Genomic DNA, 23835 nt, shown 5'->3' with positions numbered 1-23835 from the left:
TACAGGGGTATTTTAGGGTTCAGGGGTAGGTTTGGTTTTTGGGGTACAGGGGTATTTTTAAGATTTAGGTATAGGTTTGGGTCTTGGGGTACAGGGTATATTTATAGGGCTAAGATGGGTTAGTGTTTAAGGGTGTTGGGGTATTTTAAGGAGTAAGGGTGGGTTTTGATTATGGGGTGTATGGGTATTTAAAGGGACCAGGGTGGAGACCCGGAGCTGGAATGTACAGAACCTGGGAAGAAAAAACAATGAAATATTTGACACAACGCACACCCTGCACACGCCCACACCCCCAGCACACGATATGAGACATGGAAGGGCGTAATGTAAAAACAACAGTTGATGGACAGAATGCAGAACAATATCATACATTCACCCCAATACAGAGATCTGGGTCTTAATCCATTATTTTTTTTAGCACTCTACACCACATCAGCGCCTCATGAGAACATTCCAGGCCGAACTGCCAAGCCATGTCTATCCTGGACCAGACTCAAGCATCCTAGGACCAATTTCTGGCTATCAGCCGTCTTCAGCCAGGATAACTTCACTCCAGTGGTGTGGCGAGCATGGGACTCACGTCTGAGGATACCTATCACCACTTGGGGTGACAAATGCAAAAACAACAGTTCATGGACAGAATGGAGAACAATTTGAATTTGAATTTGAAGGGATTTGTATAGCGCTCGTACACCTGGCGGTTTCTTGGCCCTCACTGGCAACAGCTACTCGGCGAGTCGAAAAAAGGGAGAAAAGAGAGCCTTTAGGATGGAAAGGCTTGGGTGAAGAGGAAGGTCTTAAGGTCTCTGCGGAAGAGGGGGTATTGGGGTGCAGGTTCTGAGGGATAATGGGAGAGAGTTCCAAAAAGCTGGGCCCGTGGTTGCAAATTTGGAACCACCCCACTTCTTCCGTTTGAAGCGGGGAACCAAGAGAAGGTGGTGGGAGGAGGATCGGAGGTCTCGTGCGGGAGTGTAGGTTTGAATAGCCGAGTTGATGAAGGAAGGGGCAGAACCTGTCCTGGCTTTAAAAAGGGTGCAGCCGAGCTTGAATAAGACGCGCTGTTGGGCGGGGAGCCAGTGGAGGGAAAAGAGGAGAGGAGTTACATGGTGTGATTTAGAAAGGTTAAAAACCAGCCGAGCGGCCTGATTTTGAACCAGCTGGAGACGCCTCATAAGGTAGTCGGGCATGCCATAGTAGAGGACATTGCCATAATCTAGGCGAGATGTCACCATGGCCAGGAGAATTAGTTTGAGCGCGTCTGGGGCGAAAAATCGTGAGACTCTGCGGATAGTCCTGAGTGAGAGAAAGGCTGTGGAAACCACGGCAGAGACTTGGGAGTGTAGGGAAAGTTGGTTATTGATTTTGAAACCAAGGGTTTTGACAGAGGATACAGGAGTGGGTGGGGGACCTAATGAGGGGGGCCAGAAGGAGGAGGACCAGGGACTGGAGCAACCACCCATTAACACCAACTCCGTTTTATCGGGGTTGAGTTTCAGGTGGTTGAAATTCATCCAGTCCTGGATGAAGGTCATGATGTACTGGATGTTAGACATAGACTCTGGGGCAGAGGAAAGGTGGAAAATGAGCTGGAGGTCATCTGCATAGTTGTACACAGAGACCTCCAGCTGCTGTAAAGCAAAAATAAGGGGGGCGATGTAAAGATTAAATAAAAGGGGGGATAAAGAGGAACCCTGGGGGACACCGCACTGGATGGGTAAAAATTCAGCAGAGAACTCTCCCAGACGAACCGCCTGAGTCCGGCCGCTCAAGAAGGAGGATAGCCATAGTAGGGCTGTTCCTCGGATTCACGCCGCCTTGACACGTGAAAGTAAGATGGTATGGTCCACAGTGTCGAATGCGGCGGAAAGATCTAAGAGGATCAGGGCCTGATGTTGATTGGTGTCCATTCCTTGTCGGAGGTTATCCAGAACCGATGTTATAACGGACTCAGTTGAGTGGGCTGGGCGGAAGCCGGCCTGTCTTGAGGCCAAAACACCATGGCTTTCCACAAACTCACTCAATGTTTTTACCACGTGTCGTTCCAAGTTGGCTGGGTCGGAAGGGTCCGCTCCAGGTTTTTTTAGGATCGGTACGATCACTGCCGATTTGAGTGCAGGGGTAACGATGCCCTGAGCCAGTGAGCTATTGAGGAGCACTAAAGGTGGTGAGGGGCAGAAGGTGTAGATCTGCTTTAAGATGTAGGCAGGACAGGGGTCCAGCGGGGAGCCGGACTTGACCAACGGAAGAATGGAGAGAAATGAGTCGGTCGATAGGGGGGGAATTGAATCCAGATGTGCAGTGACTGGAGGACGTCGGGGGTCAGTGAAGGTCGGGGATGGAGGAGGAATTTTAATTTTGCTGATTTTGTCTAGGAAAAAGTGATTAAGGGAGTCGCATAGTGTTTGAGAGGGTAATGGTTTGAGCGAAGCTCTATCGGAAAAGGCGAGGTCCTGGACGATAGAAAAGATTTCTCTTGACCGGTTCTCCCCGAGTTGGATTTTTGAGGAGAAATAGTTTTTCTTTGTGTCTAAGATGGCTTTCTTATACTGAGTGAGGAGTTCAGTGTACCGGGTTTTAGCAATGGGGCAGTAGTTTCGTCTCCATTGTCGTTCAGCTTGGCGGAGAGTGAGTTTTTGGATCTTTAGATCGTCTGCGAACCAGCGGTTTGCATCTTTAGGGCGTTTGGTTGCGATGCGTTTTAGAGGGGCGATGGTATCGCACCCGGCTCGCAGCCAGTTGGTAATAGTGTCCACCTGACCAGAGGAGGGCAGCGAGGTCAGGTCGGGGCTGGAAGAAGAGAGGAGGGTCAATAGGGCTTCGATGTCGACACGATTCCATGAGCGCGCCCAGACATTCCTCGCAGGAGCGGGCTTGGATGGTGGAACGAGGGATAGGGATAAGGTGATCAGTGAGTGATCTGACCATGGACATGGGGAGATGAAGAGAGAACTGACCGGGCAATCGCGTTGCCAGATTTGGTCCAGGATATGTCCCAACCTGTGTGTGGGAGCATTGACGACTGATGTAAAGTTGAGCGACTGAAGAGAGTCTGAGAATTCCTTGGACGTGGCGCATTCCGCAGGGTCAGAGGGCCAGAAGTTAAAATCTCCCAGAACAATAATGGAGGAGTGATTAACAGCCAAAGTCGCCATTAGGTCTTGAAAACAGGGGAGGAACGTTTGAGGGGAAGACGGGGGTCGGTACACAAGGACACAGGTAAGAGGGGGAGTAAAGGAAAGGGATCAAACCACTAAACAGTCTGAGATTCCCATGGAGGGAGAGACTAGAGGGTGGAAGGTGAATTCCTTACGGGCGATCAGGGCTACCCCTCCACCAGGCCTGCCCGAGGGGCGGTCGGCTCGAATGGCATAGTAGGTCGGGGGAGTATCGCCAGCAGGGAGGGAAGAGAACTGTCCGAGAACCAGGTCTCGGTGAGAAATAATAAATCAGGTTTGTGGGATTCCAGTAGGGTGAAAAGATCGAGCTGGTGTTTTACTGCCGATCTTGTATTTAAGTACATAGCAGTTATTGCTGTGGGGAGGAGGGCGTCTTGGAGCGGATTAGAGGGACTGGTCTTTAGGGGCGAGGACAAGATGTTGGTGTGGACTGAATCATGTGAAGTTAGTAGTCCAAGATCAGAAATGCGAGCTAAGATAACGGCAGGTAGAGACCACTTGCCTTGATGAGCAGTGAGTTGCGAGTGGGAATATTGAGTGCGAGGAGCAGGGTGCATGGCCTCGGGCCTCGGTCGGTCGCGGACGGGCGCAGACGGGTCATACATTCACCCCAGTACAGAGATCTGGGCCTAAATCCATCGTTTTTTTGCACTCCACACCACCCCAGTTCAGACATGGCCATATGCAAATCAGCCTTGACCCTGTGCCTTACGGGAACAGTCCAGCCCGAAGGGCAGAACGTACCACACGCCCCCAGCATTTGTCACGCCCCCCCCCAGCACAAGCCCACAGCACAACGCAGACACGCCCACAAGGGACTACTTTGCTGGCACGGTACTTTTACTTTTTAAATGTATATGGTGGGCGTCTGCATAGCCTATGTCCTTCTGCTGCAACTGCCCTTTCCAACGCTGTATTGGGTATTGCAATTGGTTCTGTGGTTCCTGAGATTACCCGCCTCAAAGGTTTGGGCTCTCTCTTTATTATATTAGTATGGATTTAAGGAATTGTGGTGTGTTCTAAGGGGATTTTACCATGTGAAAAGCCTTCTGCTGGTATATCATGAATCATGGTTGAGAGAAAAATATTTTCTCATGTTTTTCCCTCAGAGGTTTGGAAGGTGATCTATAAGCTAAACTGAGAGCATATTTTCTGTAAATTCACATTATCTTTCTCAGTCATTGGAGAATGAAGTCTGACATTCTCATTAAAACATGTACATCCAACAAGGGCAGAGAGACTGTCAGTTGATTCCTTTTTGTTCAACGCAGCTTCCCAGAGAGTTCTAAAGAACAACTAGAGCGCTAACAGTCCTACTTATGACAAACGTATGGCACACCTAAAGCCATCTTGATTGGAATAAAGTGGTAACTCTTAAAACATTTAATATAAAAAGGAACAAAATGAGGGGGTTTATTTTGCCATGCAAAGTATGATTAGTGCTGCAGAAAGAAAACTTAGGGCACATTTTGAGTGTCTTCTAAAATGCTCTTCTATTTCATTAAAGTATTCTGACATGCAGACTGAAACATGCACTTTGAATACCAGCAGCAGACTTCCCTGGTGAGCAGTAGCTTTACTACAGTGATCTAATGTGCAACTAGAGTGCTAACATTCAGAATTTATGGCAAATGTGTGACACATCTGAATGCCTTCTCGATGGAACCAAATTAAACAAGCAATGAAAATGCAATAGGTCTCACCCTTGTTTAAGTTAAAGAAATTCTGTTTGTAATTAGGTGGCTTTTTAGCTTTGCTTGTATTAGTGTTTTTCAAACTTTCATGTATATAAAATGCATATGTATGCATATATGTATATGTATGCATGCATTTATATTTGTATTTATATAGATATGCAGATTATATATATGCATGTGTATATATATATTAACGCTCAGTCTCCACTTTACCAAACGGAGCACTCTCCAGCGGGTGCGGTGTGAGGCAGTGGAAAGCCGCTCCAAATAAACACTCACATTTTGCACTAGTCAGCACAAAAACCCACACTCACGGGCGGATGCAGTCATAGAATTCTTTATAGCGATTTGAACAGACGCGTTTCGGCGTCAAACCTTCCTCGGTGTTCGTAACATCCTAGATTTATAGCATTGATAAAGATTTACGTCACAGCCCCAAACAATCAACATAGGGAAGGGACAACATTACCCAGGCAAAACATGGATGCCATCTTAGAATGCAGCAAAGTATGCTCATTGAACTGATAGATCAAATACTTTTCATGTATTTTTGTTCAAAATATGCATCTTAACATTCTTAGGTAATAAAGTTATTTAGCTGTGTATCGGCAAATATCCCTACATCTTTACTTAGTAGGGAACCTCTAACTGTGTACATTTAATTCATTACATTACATTACGGAAGCCCTGTTTTTTACATCCTTCAGGTCGGGAATCCTCCAAAAGATGATAATTACATGGTGTGTACCTTGTTATATCGCCGTGTATCGGCGCAAGTCCCTTCCAAAAACAATGGCTGTGAAATTATACGTCTCAATTTAACAGTTACATCCACGACCTAACACCTTAGTCTCGATACATTTATGTCATGCAATTCATCTTGAATATAATGCATACAGTCGCACAGTATTTAGAGCTACAGTACCAAAATATATCCTAATCGTATACGAAACGAATCATGCATATAGTCCCTATCTCAACATTTCATTTATACATTAGAAATGTATGTACAATGTATATACCCATATACCCACACATCTGTGTACCTACAAAAACTAGGAATCACAAGAGGACTCACATATCAGCACCCGGAATGGACCTGGTCAACACTAGGCCCTTTCCACAATGAACTATCTTTATTTGCCCAAATGTACAGTTAGCTCCTCTCCACTGTTAAGACCCCTCGGATGTTTTAACCTGAGGTCCACAATATACCTTGATTTTAGGGGTCGCAGTTTTTTCAACCTATCACCCCCCCTGATGTTATAGGGGATGAAGTCCAGACCAAAATATTGTAATTTATTTCTATCGCTGGCATGGAACTCAGCAAAATGTCTTGTGACAGGATATGCTTGGTCTGCTTTATCTATTGCCCTTAGATGTTCTAGAATCCTGATCTTGAGCTGGTGTATGGTGCTGCCTACATAACGTAGGCCGCACAGGCAAACTAAGCAGTAGACGGCATAGGGAGTGCTACATGTAATGAATTTCATGATATCTTTAGATTTATCGGTATCAAGCAATTTATATGATAGAACACGTTTACTCCCTGCACACGCCTTACAGCGGCTGCAGGGAAAGAAACCTTTCATTTCTCTCAGGGTTCCTGTTCTCACTGCAGCTTTCTCCAACTCGCTCCTCAACAACATGTCATGTAAGGACCTCGCTTTCTTAAACGTGACTAGGGGATGCAATGGAATATCATCCCTAATGACAGAGTCAGTTTTCAAGATATGCCAATTTTTTCGTACCATTTTCTTGAGATAGTTAGCTTCTGAGGAGTGTGGAGCGATCATGCGGAATTTCCCGCTTGCCTCATTGGATGTATTTTTTACCTTGTTCAACAAGAGTTCTGATCTAGGTATTTTTCTCACTCTACTGAGGGTTTGGTTCAGAGCGTCACAATCGTTCCCTCTCATCTTAAATCTGCTGATACTTTCTGAGGTAGCCTCCTCAAAATCCTGGTCCCTAGAGCTATTCCTACGTAGTCTCAAAAGTTCCCCATACGGGATACTTTGGACCTGTTTAGGGGATGATTGCTGCTAGCACACAAAATTGAGTTGCCCGCCGTGGGTTTACGGAAGAGAGCTGTCTGTAATCTCCCATTATCAACGAACATCCTCGGGTCCAAATAGTCCACTGCCACTGGACTAATGGTACCTGAGAAGTGCAAGTTGAGCTCGTTGTCATTCAGGACCTCGACATAACGGTGAGCCGTGTCCATCGTCCCTTGCCACACGATGAACAGGTCATCAATGTACCTGTGCCACTGAATGACTCTTCGGCTTCCCTGCCCCTGGTATAGTCTGGGCACCTGTAATTGTAATTGTAATTGTAACAGTATTTATTGAGCACGGTTGCTGCCCGCAGGCGTCCAAGCGCTGGATAGAGGGAAAGTGACTGAAGGAGCTTAAGGTACATAGGATTGAACAAACAACAGTGTCTTTAGGTTTTTCCGGAATGCAAGAAGGTCAGAGTTGGAGCGGAGTGTGATGGGAAGAGCATTCCATAGCCTAGCGGTGTTCAAGGAAAACAGCCTCCCTCCAGACCTAGCTCGCTTCACCCTAGGCACAACGGCCAGGAAAGCCTCCGAAGACCGAAGGTTCCTTTTAGGGTGGTAGGGGGTAACCAGGCCAGTGTTTATGGCAGGTCCCGTCTTCCAAAAGGTTCGATGTGCCAGGCAGAGCGCCTTGAAGGACACTCTCTGCTTCACTGGCAGCCAGTGGAGGCTCTTCAGAGCAGGTCTGGCCGACTGGGTCCGTGGAATTTTCAGCAAAGTGCGTGCTGCACAGTTCTGAACAATTTGCAATTTCCTGAGGGTCATCTCCGGGGCCCCCAAGTATAAAGCGTTATTTGAGTCCAGGCGAGATTGAATCAGACCTTCGACTGCCACCTTTTTGGCCTCTAGGGGAAGTAACGGGAGCACCTTCCTCAGAATTCTGAGTAGGCCAAAGCAGGTGGCGGACAACTTTTTGGCCTGGGTGGAAAAGGAAAGTTTGTTATCTAGCCATACTCCCAGGCTTTTAACACTTTCTTTGTGAGTGGGCGAGGGACCCAGGGCACTGGGCCATAGGGAGGTGAAAGACACAGGAGAGGTTGGGCCCAGGAGCATGAGCTCCGTCTTTTCTCCATTCAGCTTAAGGGAGGAGTTGGTCATCCATCCCTTCACGTCCACTAGGCAGTTTAACAGGTCTGCTGAGGAGTGAGTATTGTTCTCCGTTGCCAGCGAGACCACAAGCTGGGTGTCGTCGGCATATGACACGATTTTAATGCCATACGGTTCGACAACACCCGCCAGTGGCCTCATGTAGATGTTGAACAACACAGGGCTCAAGGAAGAGCCCTGTGGCACTCCGCAGCTCAAGGGTTTCCTGGAGGACACTGTCTTTCCATCGAAGATCTGAAACGACCTGCCAGACAGGAAGGACTCGAACCACCTTAAAGCGTCACCTGAAACTCCGATGTTATAGAGACGGTCTAGCAAGGTGGTATAGCTGACCGTATCGAAGGCGGCACTTAGGTCAAGGAGGATCACTGCCACTGATCCTCCCTGGTCTAGTATCCTTCTGGTTTCTTCGGTGACTGCCAATAAGGCGGTTTCAGTACCATGCTTTGGTCTGAAGCCTGTCTGGAAAGTATGTAGTAGAGAGTGGTCCTCCAGGAACTGGACCAGCTGCGCGTTTATGTGTTTCTCCAGCACCTTGCTCACCCAAGGGAGAAGTGAAATGGGGCGATAACTGGAGTGGTCGTCTGGGTCTAGGCTGGGTTTTTTTAACAGTGCCCGCACCATGGCCTGTTTCCAAGCCATGGGGACTGAACAAGCAGATATGGAGGTGTTGAGGAGGTCTAGAATTGCGGGCAGGGTGGTTTTGCTGGCTCGCATAAGGATCTCTGGGGGGGCAGGATCACAGGGGGAGCCCGACTTGACTTGTTGAGCCACCATGCTTAAGGTGTCCAGATCCAGAGGATGGAAGTACTCAAGGGAGGGCTGGTCTGGGTGAAGGGGTGGTCTAGGGGGAAGTGAGTTGCTCGAGTTCAGGGATGTGGCTGCGATAGGGAATGTAGAGTAAATTTTTTGAACCTTTTCGTAGAAGAAGTCCGCGAGCTCGTTGCATTGGTCCTGGGTTTTAATAGGTGGAGGGACCGTATTGACATTGGAGCACTGTTTTATAATTTGAAAGATTTCTTTTGGCTTGGATTTTGCTTCTAATATTTTCTCGGAGTAATGGGTTGCCTGGGCTGACCTGATTGCTTCTTTGTAGGATCTGATCGCCTCTTTATAGGCAGCCTTCTTATCTGGGAGGAAGTCTAGGCGCCAAGCTCTCTCTCGTTGTCTGCAAATGTGTTTTAATTGTCTTAGAGAGTCGGAAAACCAGGGAGCGGATTTCTGTAATCTCTTCGCGGAGGACCTACGATGCGGAAGGATCGCGTCTAGCGAATGAGTGATCCAGCTCTCATAGTGGGTGTTTGCCACGTTAGGGTCTGGACAGGGTAGCGGGCGAGTGGAGTCTAAGTTGTTCATCCAGAGCTCTAGTGGGAGTTTTGACCAGTTCCTCCTGGTGGTGGTTTGGGGAGGTAGCTGGGGGATCTTGTGTTTTACCCAGGAAAAAGGAATTAAGAAATGGTCTGACCATGGGAGGGGGATGGGTGGATCCACAGTTAGATTCAGACAATTACTGAATATAGGGTCGAGTAAATTGCCTTTATCATGGGTCGGGGCAGCAACCAGTTGGAGCAGTTGGAGAGCTTCCAGGTCCTCTTGTAGTTCATGAGCAATGTGGTCTAAGGGGGAGTTAAAGTGAAGGTTGAAATCACCCAAGATTGTATGATTGGCAGAGGAAAGGATTCTTTGCGCTGTAATTTCTGGAAGAGACCTGTGAAACTCTTTTGCAGGCTCGGGGGGGCGATAGATTAGGGTGCCAGAAAAAGTGCTGTTGGCATGAAACTCTATACAGAATTCTGCACTCTCGCACTCAGGAATGGTTCCTGCTGTAAAACGGCATCGGTACTGGTCTTTTAAGATGATCGCCAGACCTCCGCCTCTCCCTAGCGGTCTATCCACTCTGAGGATATAATATCCTACGGGTAAGGCTTTTACCACGTCTGGCTCGGAGTGGGCAGTGAGCCACGTTTCTGTTAGGAATACCGCGTCCGCTCTTTCCTCCTCCAACAGCATGGAGATCTGTGTGCTGTGTTTAGGTAGGGAACGGCAGTTGAGCGCGTACATACGGTACGTTTGAGCCGCGGTCGAGGGGGTTTCATAGAAAGAGTGTTTGCACCCTGAACATCGGGCAGGTAGCTCTGTGGGTCTAAAGGTATGAGGGCACTGGGGAGTAATAGTCCTGCCTATGCTATGTAAGGTCGTCGAGCAGTAGGTTCTGCTCTGGATAGGGCAGGAGCCAGGGGTCGAGGCCCCGGGTCCCGGCTGGTCGCGGCGGGCGCAGACGGGCTTGCCTTAGGCGCGCCTTCGGCGCGCAAACGGCGCTCCCGCTGCGCTCGTCCGCTGCGCTTCCTGTAGATGCACATATTTGACCAGAGGGGGGCGTGGCCACCTGCTCCTCCCACCAGCCAACGAATATATATATATACACATACATATATATAAATGCATATGCAAATATATTGCCTACTGGCGGTCGCCAGTAGGTAGTTATAGTTAGGATTGGCTACCATAGGAAATTCCGAACATTCTATTGGGAATAACTTTGGCACCGATTGAGGGATCTGCCTGTAATTATCCTTAAAATGGTCTCGCTGCGCTCCGCTCCTTCCCTGAAAGTTTCGGGGGGATTCGTGAATAGGGGCTGAGAAAAAAGGGGGGTCCCAAAACGTGTTTTCTCCATGTTAATTTCCATAGTACGGTCTGACAAGTCTACAGCCCGAACCGCTGAACGAAATTACGCCAAACTTGGCAAAATTGTAGGGACTGGTACGCAGATGTGCCTTTGCTATGTTTGGTGAAAATTGCTCCAGTGGCTTTTATGAAAATTAAGTTCTAAAACACATATATATCTATAGGCGCGCTGCCGGCGCTCCCCGGTGCGCGTACCGGGGAGCGCACCCGGCGCGCTACGGGAGTGCGCGAGTGAAACCTGATGGGCTGTCGGGTGTCTGTCAACATTCTAAACAGTCCGGAGAGTCCGCCATCTTGAGACACAAGAGGTGAAAAAAGAAAGGGGGATATAATTAAAAGGGGGCAGAGTAGACACCCCCTGACTTCCTAGGTTTTCTGAGGGGGGCCTAGAAGGACCATGAAGGGCTAAAAAACTTTTTTTGTTTTAAATTTTCGTGGGGTGAGCGCTTGCGGCGCTCCCTGGTACGCTCTCCGGTACGCGGACCCTGAGTGCACCATGGGGAAAAAGAGTGTAAAAAAAATAGAGAAAAAAAAATGTTGAGTGTTTAGAGGAAAGTGATGCATTGCTGGAGTGTGACAAAAAAATGATGCAACTCCAGCAATGCTTCCTTTCAAAGGGGGCCGGGTCTATGTGAAAGGGCCTGCATCAGTCTTACGCCTGCTGTGAGCCAGGAGCAAGATTTGGCCGCAACAGCGTCATAAAAGTGACGTAGTGATATCTCTTAGATTTCACCGCTTCACCTCTACCACCCTCCTTGCTTCAATACACCCCTTTTCTATACATTACACCTGACATAGGTATAATGTGACGCAGGGGTTTATAAAGTGACGCATCTACCTAGATGCGTCACTTTGTAAATATGACTCAATAAGGTGCATTTTTAACAGCACTGGTGCGTCACAAAAAGTGGCGTACCGGTGGCGTAAAAGTGACGCATGTCCTCATAAATGAGGCCTTCAGTCTTCTACTCATGCGTCATATTAAATATATGATGCATTATGTCGCAAGTACTTACAGGTACGTCAGTATTTCAGACGTATCTGTAAGCGCAAAAGTGATGCATTGCTGGAGTGTGTCACAAAAATGATGCAACTCCAGCAATGCCTCCTTTCACATGGGGAAAGTCCCATGTGAAAGGGCCTGCATCAGTCTTACGCCTGCTGTGAGGCAGGTGCAAAATAAAGGTACAACAGCGTCATAAAAGTGACGCAGTGATATCTCATAGATTTCACTGCATCACATCTATGACCCTTTCTTGCGTCAATACGTCCCTTTTGCATACATTACACCTGACGTAGGTATAATGTGGCGCAGGGGTTTACAAAGTGACGCATCTACCTAGTTGCATCACTTTGTAAATATGACTCAATAAGGTGTATTTTTAACAGCACTGGTGCGTCACAAAAAGTGACGTACCGGTGGCGTAAAAGTGACGCATGGCCTCATAAATCAGGCCTTCAGTCTTCTACTCATGCGTCATATTAAATATATGATGCATTATGTCGCAAGTACTTACAGATACGTCAGTATTTCAGACGTATCTGTAAGCGCAAAAGTGATGCATTGCTGGAGTGTGTCACAAAAATGATGCAACTCAAGCAATGCATCCTTTCAAATGGGGCCAGGCCCATGTGAAAGGGCCTGCATCAGTCTTACGCCTGCTGTGAAACAGGCGCAAGATTTGGACGCAACAGCGTCATAAAAGTGACGCAGTGATATCTCATAGATTTCACTGCGTCACCTCTATGACCATTTCTTGCGTCAATAGGTCCCTTTTGCATACATTATACCTGACGTAGGTATAATGTGGCGGAGGGGTTTACAAAGTGACGCATCTACATAGATGCGTCACTTTGTAAATATGAGTCAATAAGGTGCATTTTTTACAGCACTGGTGCGTCACAAAAAGTGACGCACCGGTGGCGTAAAAGTGACACATGGCCTCATAAATGAGGCCTTCAGTCTTCTACTCATGCGTCATATTAAATATATGACGTATTATGTCGCAAGTACTTAGCGATACGTCAGTATTTCAGACGTATCTGTAAGCGCAAAAGTGATGCATTGCTGGAGTGTGTCACAAAAATGATGCAACTCCAGCAATGCATCTTTTCTTACCCTTCCACACCCGTGTTCCTTTTCTACATTTTCTTTGAATATCCACATTCCCCATGTTCACTCTCCTTCTCCTTACTTTCCTACCCAACACTCGCCTTCTTTCAGTCCCCCTACTTCACTTCCTTTCCCCTCTCATACCTTTCTGTTCTTTCTTACTCATTTTCCTCTCCTTTATCAATGCACTCCACTTCACTTACTCTTTTTCATTTTTTTTAAGAATATAGCTCTTTGATGAGAATTGGAGGTAGTTCTGAAAATAACTTTTTTTATTCTTCTTTTTTCTTTTTTTAGAACAAAAACAAAAACAGGGAATGGAAACTGCTCAACAGGAGCAAAAAAAAATAAAAAATTAGGGCTGGGAACGGCAGCGATGGTTCTCCAATGCTCGAACCATGAGCAGAACACTTGCTCCCCATAGAAAAGTAGCTGATCACAGTCTCTGCATTTAAGGACGCCTTTGTTAAATGCAGGCTGAATGTTCGGAACCAGCTCTTGTGTTCTCCCCCTGACCGATGTTGTTGGTCCTCCGGTTGATGTAGAGGCCCCATCACTGGGAACCTCTTGTGCCAGAGCCCTGACACTTTCCCGGGCATAATTCTGGGGGTGCCTCCTCTCCACATGACGAATCATTGTGGAGTTCCTAAAAGAATATTTTTTAGTGGGGTCACCCCGTGACAGGACTGTGTGACAGATCCTGCACTCCACTTTTGGAGCATTTACCTTCTTTTGGTCATCAGGAATTGAAAAAAATTTCCAGATGAAATGTTCTTTCACCTTCGGCTGAGGAGGCTCTTCATCGATGAATTCATTGGTGTCATCTTCACTGCTGGATTGTCTGGCAGCCATGATAATCCAAGATATCCAACAAAGAACCGAGAGCAAAAAGTCAGGTCTTGCAGTCATAAAAGTGAAAGAAGAAGTGAAGGAAATGGGTGGGGATTTCATTCTTTGTAAAAAAAAACTGTTGGCAACCAATGAAAAGTGTTATTTCAAGGTCACATGACTTGACGCGCTTACGCTGCGTGCACCAATGCGCTTCCGGGGGCGCTTACGCGGCGTGAACGTAGGCGCTTCCGGGGGCGCATACGCGGCGCGAACGTAGGCACTTCCGGGGGCTCTTACGCGGCGCCCCTAAGTGACGTTTCAATAGTTTCACGGAAATGCAAAATCATTTTCATTTCGTAAATCAAAAATACTGCTTTTATATGTATGGTACTAAATGTCTTGCGTTATTATTTACTTTTTATTCATATTTTTTTACACGAACGCAGAAGTAGCGCTCTGGGTGCGCTCTCCGGAGAGCTTACCGGTGCGCGCACCCAGAGCGCCTCAGGAAAAAATGATAAAAAAAATATATATATATTATTATAAAAAAAAATTATCATTAATACTTACACAAAACAGCAAAGAAAAAAAAATCATAGGTTACAAACTCGATATAGAAAGGAATTAGCTTTTAAAAAACCCTTGAAATTCCGTGAAAAAAACAGAGGTTTCACACCAGTTATAGTTAGCTCAACAGTTTACTCATTCAAAACCATTGAAATTCCCACGTTATAGTTAGTTGGACTCACTATAACTCGCGTGCGCACAATCCTCTGCTGATGATGTCACATATTACATCATTCATGACATGGTCAGTGACATCACTGATGACATCACTGATGACATCACTGATGACATCATCCAGTGTCTGTGTGTTTCTGTAAAGTTAAAATACAATTAAGTTACAAGACTGATGCAAGCCTTTTCACATGAGGCTGGCCCCATGTGAAAGGATGCATTGCTGGAGTTGCGTCACTTTTGTGACACACTCCAGCAATGCATCACTTTTGCGCTTACAGATATGTCAGAAATACTGACGTATCTGTAACTCCTTGCAACATAATGCGTCATACATTAAATATGACGCATGAGTAGAAGACTAAAGGCATCATTTATGAGGCCATCCGTCACTTTCATGCCACCGGTGCATCAGTTTTTGTGTAAAAAATGCACCTTGTTGAGTCATATTTACAAAGTGCCGCATCTAGGTAAATGCGTCACTTTGTAAACCCCTGCGCCACATTATTCCTGCGCCAGGTGTAATATATGCAAAGGGGGCGTATTGACACAAGAAAGCAAGAAAGGGTCTATGAGATTTCACTGCATCACTTTTAGGACACCGTTGCCTCAAAATCTTGCGCTTGCCTCACAGCAGGCATAAGACTGACGCAAGCCCTTTCACATAAGGCTGGCCCCATGTGATACATTGCTGGAGTTGCGTATATGGACAAAGTCACACACCTCCCAGCCACCCATACATACACTCACCCTCACATACAAATACTTGAACAACAAATCAATAACCCATATAGCCACTCATATAGCTACTGATCAAAACATGCAGCAGCTTACACAGCAACAGACATACTGAAGCACATATTCAGACAGTTTAGTCACTAACCAATGCATTCAGTAAGACACATTTAATCACTCACTTATACAGTCAGTCACGCACCTACTAAATCCTTCATCCAGACACTCATACATCCACTCATTCTTCAATATGTAAATGATTAACTTTAACTTAATTGTATTTTAACTTTACAGAAACACACAGACACTGGATGATGTCATCAGTGATGTCATCAGTGATGTCATGTGAGAGGTCATCAGTGATGTCATCAGTGATGTCATCAGTGATGTCACTGACCATGTCATGAATGATGTAATATGTGACATCATCAGCAGTGGATTGCGGGCGCGCGAGTTATAGTGAGTCCAACTAACTATAACGTGGGAATTTCAATGGTTTTGTATGAGTAAACTGTTCAGCTAACTATAACTGGTGTGAAACCTATGGTTTTTTCAGTGAATTTCAATGGTTTTGTATGAGTAAACTGTTCAGCTAACTATAACTGGTGTGAATCTTATGGTTTTTTCAGTGAATTTCAAAGGTTTTTTAAATGCTAATCCATACTAATATAGTAAAGAGAGAGCCCAAACCTTTGAGGAGGGTAATCTCAGGAACCACAGCACCAATCACAACACCCAATACAGCGATGGAAAGGGCAGTTGCAGCAGAAGGACATAGGCTATGCAGACGCCCACCAGATACATTTAAAAGGTAAAAGAACCGTGCCAGCAAAGTAGTCCCTTGTGGGCGTGTCTGCTTTGTGCTGTGGGCTTGTGCTTGGGGTGCGTGACAAATGCTTGGGGCGTGTGGTACGTTCTGCCCTTCGGGCTGGACTGTTCCCATGAGGCACAGGGTCAAGGCTGATTTGCATATGGCCATGTCTGAACTGGGGTGGTGTGGAGTGCAAAAAAACGATGGATTTAGGCCCAGATCTCTGTACTGGGGTGAATGTAAGACATTGTACTGCATTCTGCCACTCAACTGTTGTTTTTGAATCTGTCACCCCGAGTGGAATGGGTATGCTCAGACGTGAGTCCCATGCTCTCCACACCACTGGAGTCAAGTTATCCTGGCTGAAGATGGCTGATCCAGGAAAGACATGGCTTGGCAGTTCGGTCTGGAATGTTCCCATGAGGCACAGGGTCAAGGTTGAGGCGGTGTGGAGTGCAAAATAAATGATGGATTTAGGCCCAGATCTCTGGATTGGGGTGAATGTATGACATTGTTCTGCATTCTGTCCATCAACTGTTGTTTTTACATTCCTCCCTTCATGCCATGTCTCATATCGTGTGCTGGGGGTGTGGGCGTGTGCGGGGCGCATGTTGTATCAAATATTTCATTGTTTTTTCTTCCCAGGTTCTGTACATTCCAGCTCCGGGTGTCCACCCTGCTCCCTTTAAATACCCCTGCACCCCATAATCAAAACCCACCCTTACTCCTTAAAATACCCCAACACCCTTAAACACTAACCCATCTTAACCCTATGAATATACCCTGTACCCCAAAACCCAAACCTATACCTAAATCCTAAAAATACCCCTGTACCCCAAAAAACAAACCTACCCCTGAACCCTAAAATACCCCTGTAGCCCAAACCTAGCCCTGAACCCTTACAATACCCCTGTACCCCAAAACCCAAACATACCCCTGAACCCTAAAAATACCCCTGCACCCCAAAACCCAAACCTAGCCCTGAACCATAACAATAACCCTGTACCCCAAAACCCAAACCTACCCCTGAACCCTAAAATACCCCTGTACCCCAAAACCCAAACCTAGCCCTGAACCCTAAAAATACCCCTGCACCCCAAAACCCAAACCTAGCCCTGAAACCTTAAAATACCCCTGTACTCCAAAACCCCAAACTACCCCTGAACCCTAAAAATATCCCTATACCCCAAAACCCAAACCTAGCCCTGAAACCTAAAAATACGCCTGTACCCCAAAACCCATACCTATCCCTAAACGCTAAAACTACCCCTGTAACCCATAACCCAAAACTATATCTGAACCCTTAAAATACCCAAACACCCCGAAACATATACCTCAGTACCCCAAAACATATACCCCTATACCCATACTTACCTTATCCAAACATTTAAAAAAAACATGCTTTTACCATTCATGCATTTACAACGAATCTCGTTGTAAATGTATGGGTGGTAAAAGCATATAAAATGTAATGCCATGCGTTATAATGGCATTGTGGAGTCATGGTACTTTCATAATGAAAGTATGCGGAGTGATGGTCTGCGGAAAGAAAGTTGCGGGATAATGGTTGTTTACCCTCCCCCGGTAAGTACATTGGTGGCACGGCGGCCCACATCTCCAGCAACATACTCATATTTTTTCACCAACGATTTGAAAAATGCACAGGTCTCTCTCATTGATGGCCAGCACCGACATACACTTTTAGACACATCTCCCGCCACAAGTTCTAGAATTGCGAACTTTAGAGCTGGGGAGCTACGTTCGAATCTCGGCATCAGGTCAACATCCTGTGATTCCAGGCAAATTGCTTTGTCGCCCCGTGCCTTCCACAAATAATGTGTTCTTCTGTAACGTAAATTGTGCTCATGCCATGTTGTCGAGTTCGCACTATATAATATTGCAAGGAAAAATAAAGTAGGGAAACACGACTTCACACACTACTGAATGCGCACTCTTAAGTGCATCAGCAGTGCACTGTGAATCGGCGCGTTTCACAGGCCTGTCACAGATAAGAAATGCTATCAAAACGAAATCCTACTAAACAATATACTACTGGCCGGCAGCAATTCATACCCGGACAACGTCGGGACGGGCTGCTAGTTCCTAACTATAACGATTGTGACACCTCTGTTTTTTTCACTGAATATACATATATATGTGCATATGTGTGCATGTAGTGACAGGTAGAGAAGTAGAGAGAGGAAGAGGTGTAGAGGTAGAGGTAGAGAGGTAGAGAGGTAGCAGTAGAGAGGTATAAAGTAGTAGAGAGAGAGGTAGAGAGAGGTAGAGAGTAGAGTGTGAGTAATAGAGAGTAGAGAGTGAGTAGTAGAGAGAGAGTAGTAGAGAGTGAGTAGTAGAGAATGAGTGGTAGAGAGTAGTAGAGTGTAGTAGAGTGTAGTAAAGTAGTAGAGAGTGAGTAGTAGAGAGTAGTGTAGTAGTGGAGTGAGTAGTAGAGAGTAGTAGAGAGTGAGTAGTAGAGTGAGTAGTAAAGAGTAGTAGAGAGCAAGTAGTAGAGAGCGAGTAGTAGAGAGTAGTAGAGAGTGAGTAGTAGGGAGTAATAGAGAGTGAGTAGTAGAGAGTAGTAGAGAGCCAGTAATAGAGCATGAGTAGTGGAGAGTGAGTAGTAGAGAGTAGTAGAAAGCAAGTAGTAGAGAGTGAGTAGTAAAGAGCGAGTAGTAGAGAGTGAGTAGTAAAGAGTGAGTAGTAGAGAGTGAGTAGTAGAGAGAGAGTTGTAGAGAGTAGTAGAGAGTGAGTAGTAGAGAGAGTAGTAGAGAGTAGTAGAGTAGTAGTGAGTAGTAGAGAGTAGTAGAGAGCGAGTAGTAGAGAGTGAGTAGTAGAGAGTGAGTAGTAGAGGGAGAGAGTAGTAGAGAGTCAGTAGTAGAGTAGTAGAGAGTGAGTGGTAGAGAGCAGTAGAAGGTGAGTAGTAGAGAGAGAGTAGTAGAGTGTGAGTAGTAGAGAGTTGTAGAGTGAGTAGTAGAGAGTGATTAGTAGAGAGTAGTAGAATAGTAGAAAGTGAGTAGTAGTGAGTAGTAAAGAGCAAGTAGTAGAGAGTGAGTAGCGGAGAGTGAGTAGTAGAGAGTAGTAGAGAGTGAGTAGTAGAGAGTGAGTAGTAAAGAGTGAGTAGTAGAGAGTAGTAGAGAGAGAGTAGTAGAGAGTGAGTAGTAGAGAGTAGTACAGTGAGTAGTAGAGAGTGAGTAGCAGATAGAGAGTAGTAGAGAGTGAGTAGTAGAGTAGTAGAGAGTGAGTAGTAGAGAGTAGTACAGTGAGTAGTAGAGAGTAGTAGAGCGTAAGTAGTAGAGAGAGTAGTAGCGAGCAAGTAGTAGAGATTGTGTAGTAGAGAGTGAGTAGTAGAGAGTAGTAGAGAGTGAGTAGTAGAGAAAGTAGTAGGGAGTGAGTAGTAGGGAAAGTAGTTGGGAGTGAGTAGTAGAAAAAGTAGTAGAGAGTAGTAGAGTAGTAGAGAGTGAGTAGTAGGGAGTACTAGAGAGTGAGTAGTAGAGTGAGTAGTAGAGAGTAGTAGAGAGCCAGTAATAGAGCATGAGTAGTGGAGAGTGAGTAGTAGAGAGTAGTAGAAAGCAAGTAGTAGAGAGTGAGTAGTAAAGAGCGAGTAGTAGAGTGAATAGTAGAGAGTGAGTAGTAGAGAGTGAGTAGTAGAGAGAGAGTTGTAGAGAGTAGTAGAGAGTGAGTAGTAGAGAGAGTAGTAGAGAGTAGTAGAGTAGTAGTGAGTAGTAGAGAGTAGTAGAGAGCGAGTAGTAGAGAGTGAGTAGTAGAGAGTGAGTAGTAGAGGGAGAGAGTAGTAGAGAGTCAGTAGTAGAGTAGTAGAGAGTGAGTGGTAGAGAGCAGTAGAAGGTGAGTAGTAGAGAGAGAGTAGTAGAGAGTGAGTAGTAGAGAGTGGTAGAGTGAGTAGTAGAGAGTGATTAGTAGAGAGTAGTAGAATAGTAGAAAGTGAGTAGTAGAGAGTAGTAAAGAGCAAGTAGTAGAGAGTGAGTAGCGGAGAGTGAGTAGTAGAGAGTAGTAGAGAGTGAGTAGTAGAGAGTGAGTAGTAAAGAGTGAGTAGTAGAGAGAGAGAGTAGTAGAGAGTGAGTAGTAGAGAGTAATAATAATAATAATAATAATCTTTATTTGGTTTTTTAGCATTTGCAAAACCATAAAAGATGACATAGTTATATAAACATTCATTAATAAAATACAGTTGAGTATACAATTAAAAAGTCAAGTTTGTCAGCATTTTACACAGGATTATGTTTATAATAGCTTATATATAATATAATATAATATTTTATAATATATAATATAATAATATAATATAATAATATAATATAATAATAGTTTATAATAGCTTATGTTTAAGCTCACTCCTGACACCGAGAAGTATGCTTCCAACTTCTCGGAGTGCATGACTGCTGTCGCCATGTGGATGGACAGCAACTGCCTCCGGCTGAATGGAGACAAAACAGAGGTGCTAGTAATAGGGAATAAAACCTCACTATGGTCTCAAGCGTGGTGGCCCACAACTTTGGGCGACTGCCCTCGCCCTGTTGAGAAGGTCAAAAACCTAGGGATCATGATCGACTCTGATCTATCAGGAAAATCCCATGTCAATAAAATCATAGGCAAATGCATCGGCACATTAAGAATTCTCAGAAAAATCATCGACCTCATCCCTGCTGAAGCCAGGAAAACTATCGTTCATGCACTTATTACTCCTCATCTGGACTATGGGAATGCTCTCCTTTTAGGTTTGAACCAAAAACATCTCCACCAGCTTCAATGCCTACAAAATGCGGCCGCCAGCTTAGTACTGGGTCTTCCCAAAAGAACATCAGCCAAGGCGGCATTGTCCAAATTGCACTGGCTCCCCGTTAGGGAGAGAATCAAATTCAAGAGCCTCTGCTATGCCCACAAGATAGCCCACAACAAGGGTCCCACCTATCTAAGAGGCCTCCTGACCATCCACCGCCCTACCAGAGACCTTAGGTCCTCAGGAATGTCTCTATTCAAACTCCCTCGCGTCCACAGAGCGAAAATTGGTGGACGTTCCTTTCGCTACCTCGGAGTGAAATATTGGAATGCCCTACCGGTTCACTTAAGAATGGAACCTTCAGAAACTCTTTTCAGAGCCAAACTGAAAACCCATCTCTTTCCTCAATAAGCCTGTGATGATCTCCATCTGTTCCCTTCTCGATTCTTTGTGAGTTTTTTTCAGCAATCAGCGCGGGGATACACAGCTGTGCAGCCATGCGCTTTAAAAATGTTTTATTATTATTATTATTTATTATATGGGTTAGTACTTTGATTTACAGATTGTTTCTGTGCCTCATAATAAACTTTAGAAAATTTAATACATGGTACACAGTGGATTCAGAGTCCAAAGACTGGAGTGCCAACATAGCTGGACGACACTGTCTATAGCCCCATTTTTTTAATAAAGGGATAAGCCATGTCTTTCGATGGGTGTGAAAGAACTTGCAAAAAAGTATTGTATGGATGGTGCACTGTTGAGAGTGATCGTCACAAGGACAGAGGTCCATCTGAGTGTTCCAGTTATTTTTTTCCGGGAAAGACACTAGTCTGAAGAATAGGTTCATTCTGAACCTTGTTAGGAGCATCTTTTCATAGGTGGTAATCTCTAGTGTCAGATATGGCAGAATTTTCGGAGACTGCTGTATGATGATTGCATGCGTAACAGATTTTTTTGTAATCAATGAAGATAGTCTCAGGGATTCCAGGTGGCTCAATGCAGTTTGCTTCAGGTCTTTTTTGGATATTTCTTTTAGTTTTTCTGGATTGTAGTAGTATTGTTGAAGACCCAGATCACAGAAGAAATGTCTTACATAGGAGAGCCAGGCTATTTTATTGGCATGGCCCAACTCCATGGTATCCTGTAAGATGCTTTTTGTCAGGCTGTTTTGTTCTGACAGCCAGACTCTCCTCCAAAGCATGAGAGGTTGGATTTTGATTAGATCTTCAATAAATGGGATTCCCAGTTCTATGTGTGAGGCGTAGGTCGAGGTGCCTCGTGGGGTTGATAGGAGGAATCGGGTGAAGATGTTTTCCTCTTTTTGTATGGAGCCAGTAGCTGTATGTCCCCAGATCCCTGCGCCATATAGTGCGATTGCTTGGCATTTCGCAGCATAGATCTGTAGCAGTTCCACTGGAGGTCTTTTTCCGAGTTTGTTTGAAAATTTCATCAGCGCCATGATCGCTCGTTTAAAGAGATGTCTCCTGGCCTCTACCGCCGCTTTCCAGTTTAGGGCTTCATCTATGATGATACCTAAATAGGGATATTGTGAGGTCTTTTCAATTTTTTGGTCTTTCAGAAAGATGGACTTAACAGCTTTTTTTGTTCCACCGACCACCATGACAAAAGTTTTTTTAACATTTATGTGCAAGTCCAAGGCAGCCATAAAATCTGCGTATTTGGATAGTGATTTCTGCAGTTCAATCGGGGTTCGGGCTAAAATGACTGCGTCGTCCGCATAGAGCAGTGCGGGGATCAGGCGATCTTTTACTCTTGGGAGGTCTCTCCCCCCTCTTAGCATAGACTCTTCAAGACCGTTGGTATAGAGTGAGAAGAGAAAGGGGGCGAGGACACAGCCTTGCCTCACACCCCGCTCTACTTTAAATGGTGCCGTTAATTCTCCTCTTGTCCCATACCTCACTCTCGCCGTCGCTTCGCTGTAGAGCTCCCTTAGGAAGTCCAGAAATGGAGGATCAACCCCCATTACACTCAGCAGCGACCAAAGTTTGGCATGTGAGACACAGTCGAATGCGGAGGACAAATCCACAGTAGAGAGTAGTACAGTGAGTAGTAGAGAGTGAGTAGCAGATAGAGAGTAGTAGAGAGTGAGTAGTAGAGTAGTAGAGAGTGAGTAGTAGAGAGTAGTACAGTGAGTAGTAGAGAGTAGTAGAGCGTAAGTAGTAGAGAGAGTAGTAGCAAGCAAGTAGTAGAGATTGTGTAGTAGAGAGTGAGTAGTAGAGAGTAGTAGAGAGTGAGTAGTAGAGAAAGTAGTAGGGAGTGAGTAGTAGGGAAAGTAGTTGGGAGTGAGTAGTAGAAAAAGTAGTAGAGAGTAGTAGAGTAGTAGAGAGTGAGTAGTAGAGAGTGAGTAGTAGAGAGTGAGTAGTGGAGAGTGAGTAGTAGAGAGTAGTAGAGAGCAAGTAGTAGAGAGTGAGTATTAGTGAGTGAGTAGTAGAGAGTGAACAGTAGAGAGTGAGTAGTAGAGAGAGAGTAGTAGAGAGTAGTAGTAGAGAGGGAGTAGTAGATAGAGAGTAGTAGAGAGAAGTAGATAGTGAGTAGTAGTGTAGTAGAGAGAGAGTGGTAGAGAGTAGTCTCCCAAGATGGCCACCAGAGGCAAAAGAGCCCAAAATGTAGCTAGCACAAATAACACCTAGATGTAGCCCAAGTATAGCCCAATGACAGAATGTCCCAGAGTGCACTAAAGAAGAACTGGAGCGCTAACTTATCTTACTTATGACAGAGGTATGGCACACTTGAAGCCATCTTGATTGGAAAAAAGTGGTAACACTTAAAACATTTAATTTGCAAAGGAACACAATGAGGGGATTCATTTTGTCATATAAATTATGATTAGTTCTGCAGAAAGAAAATTAGGGCACATTTTGACTTCTCAAATCTCCTTCTATTTCATTAATAAATTCTGACATGCAGACTGAAACATGCACTTTGAATACTAGCAGCAGACTTCCCTTGTGAGCAGTAGCTTTACTACAGTGATCTAATGAGCAACTAGAGTGCTAACTTTCAGAATTTTTGGCAAATGTTTGACACATCTGAATGCCTTCTTGATGGAACCCAATTTAAAAAGCATTGAAAATGCAATAGGTCTCGCCCTCGTTTAAGTTAAAGCAATTCTGTTTGTAAT

The sequence above is a fragment of the Lissotriton vulgaris genome, chromosome 1_1 (assembly GCF_964263255.1).
Source record: "Lissotriton vulgaris chromosome 1_1, aLisVul1.2, whole genome shotgun sequence".
NCBI lineage: Eukaryota > Metazoa > Chordata > Amphibia > Caudata > Salamandridae > Lissotriton > Lissotriton vulgaris.
The sequence above is the reverse complement of the archived record's forward strand: the minus strand, read 5'-3'. Positions refer to the sequence as shown.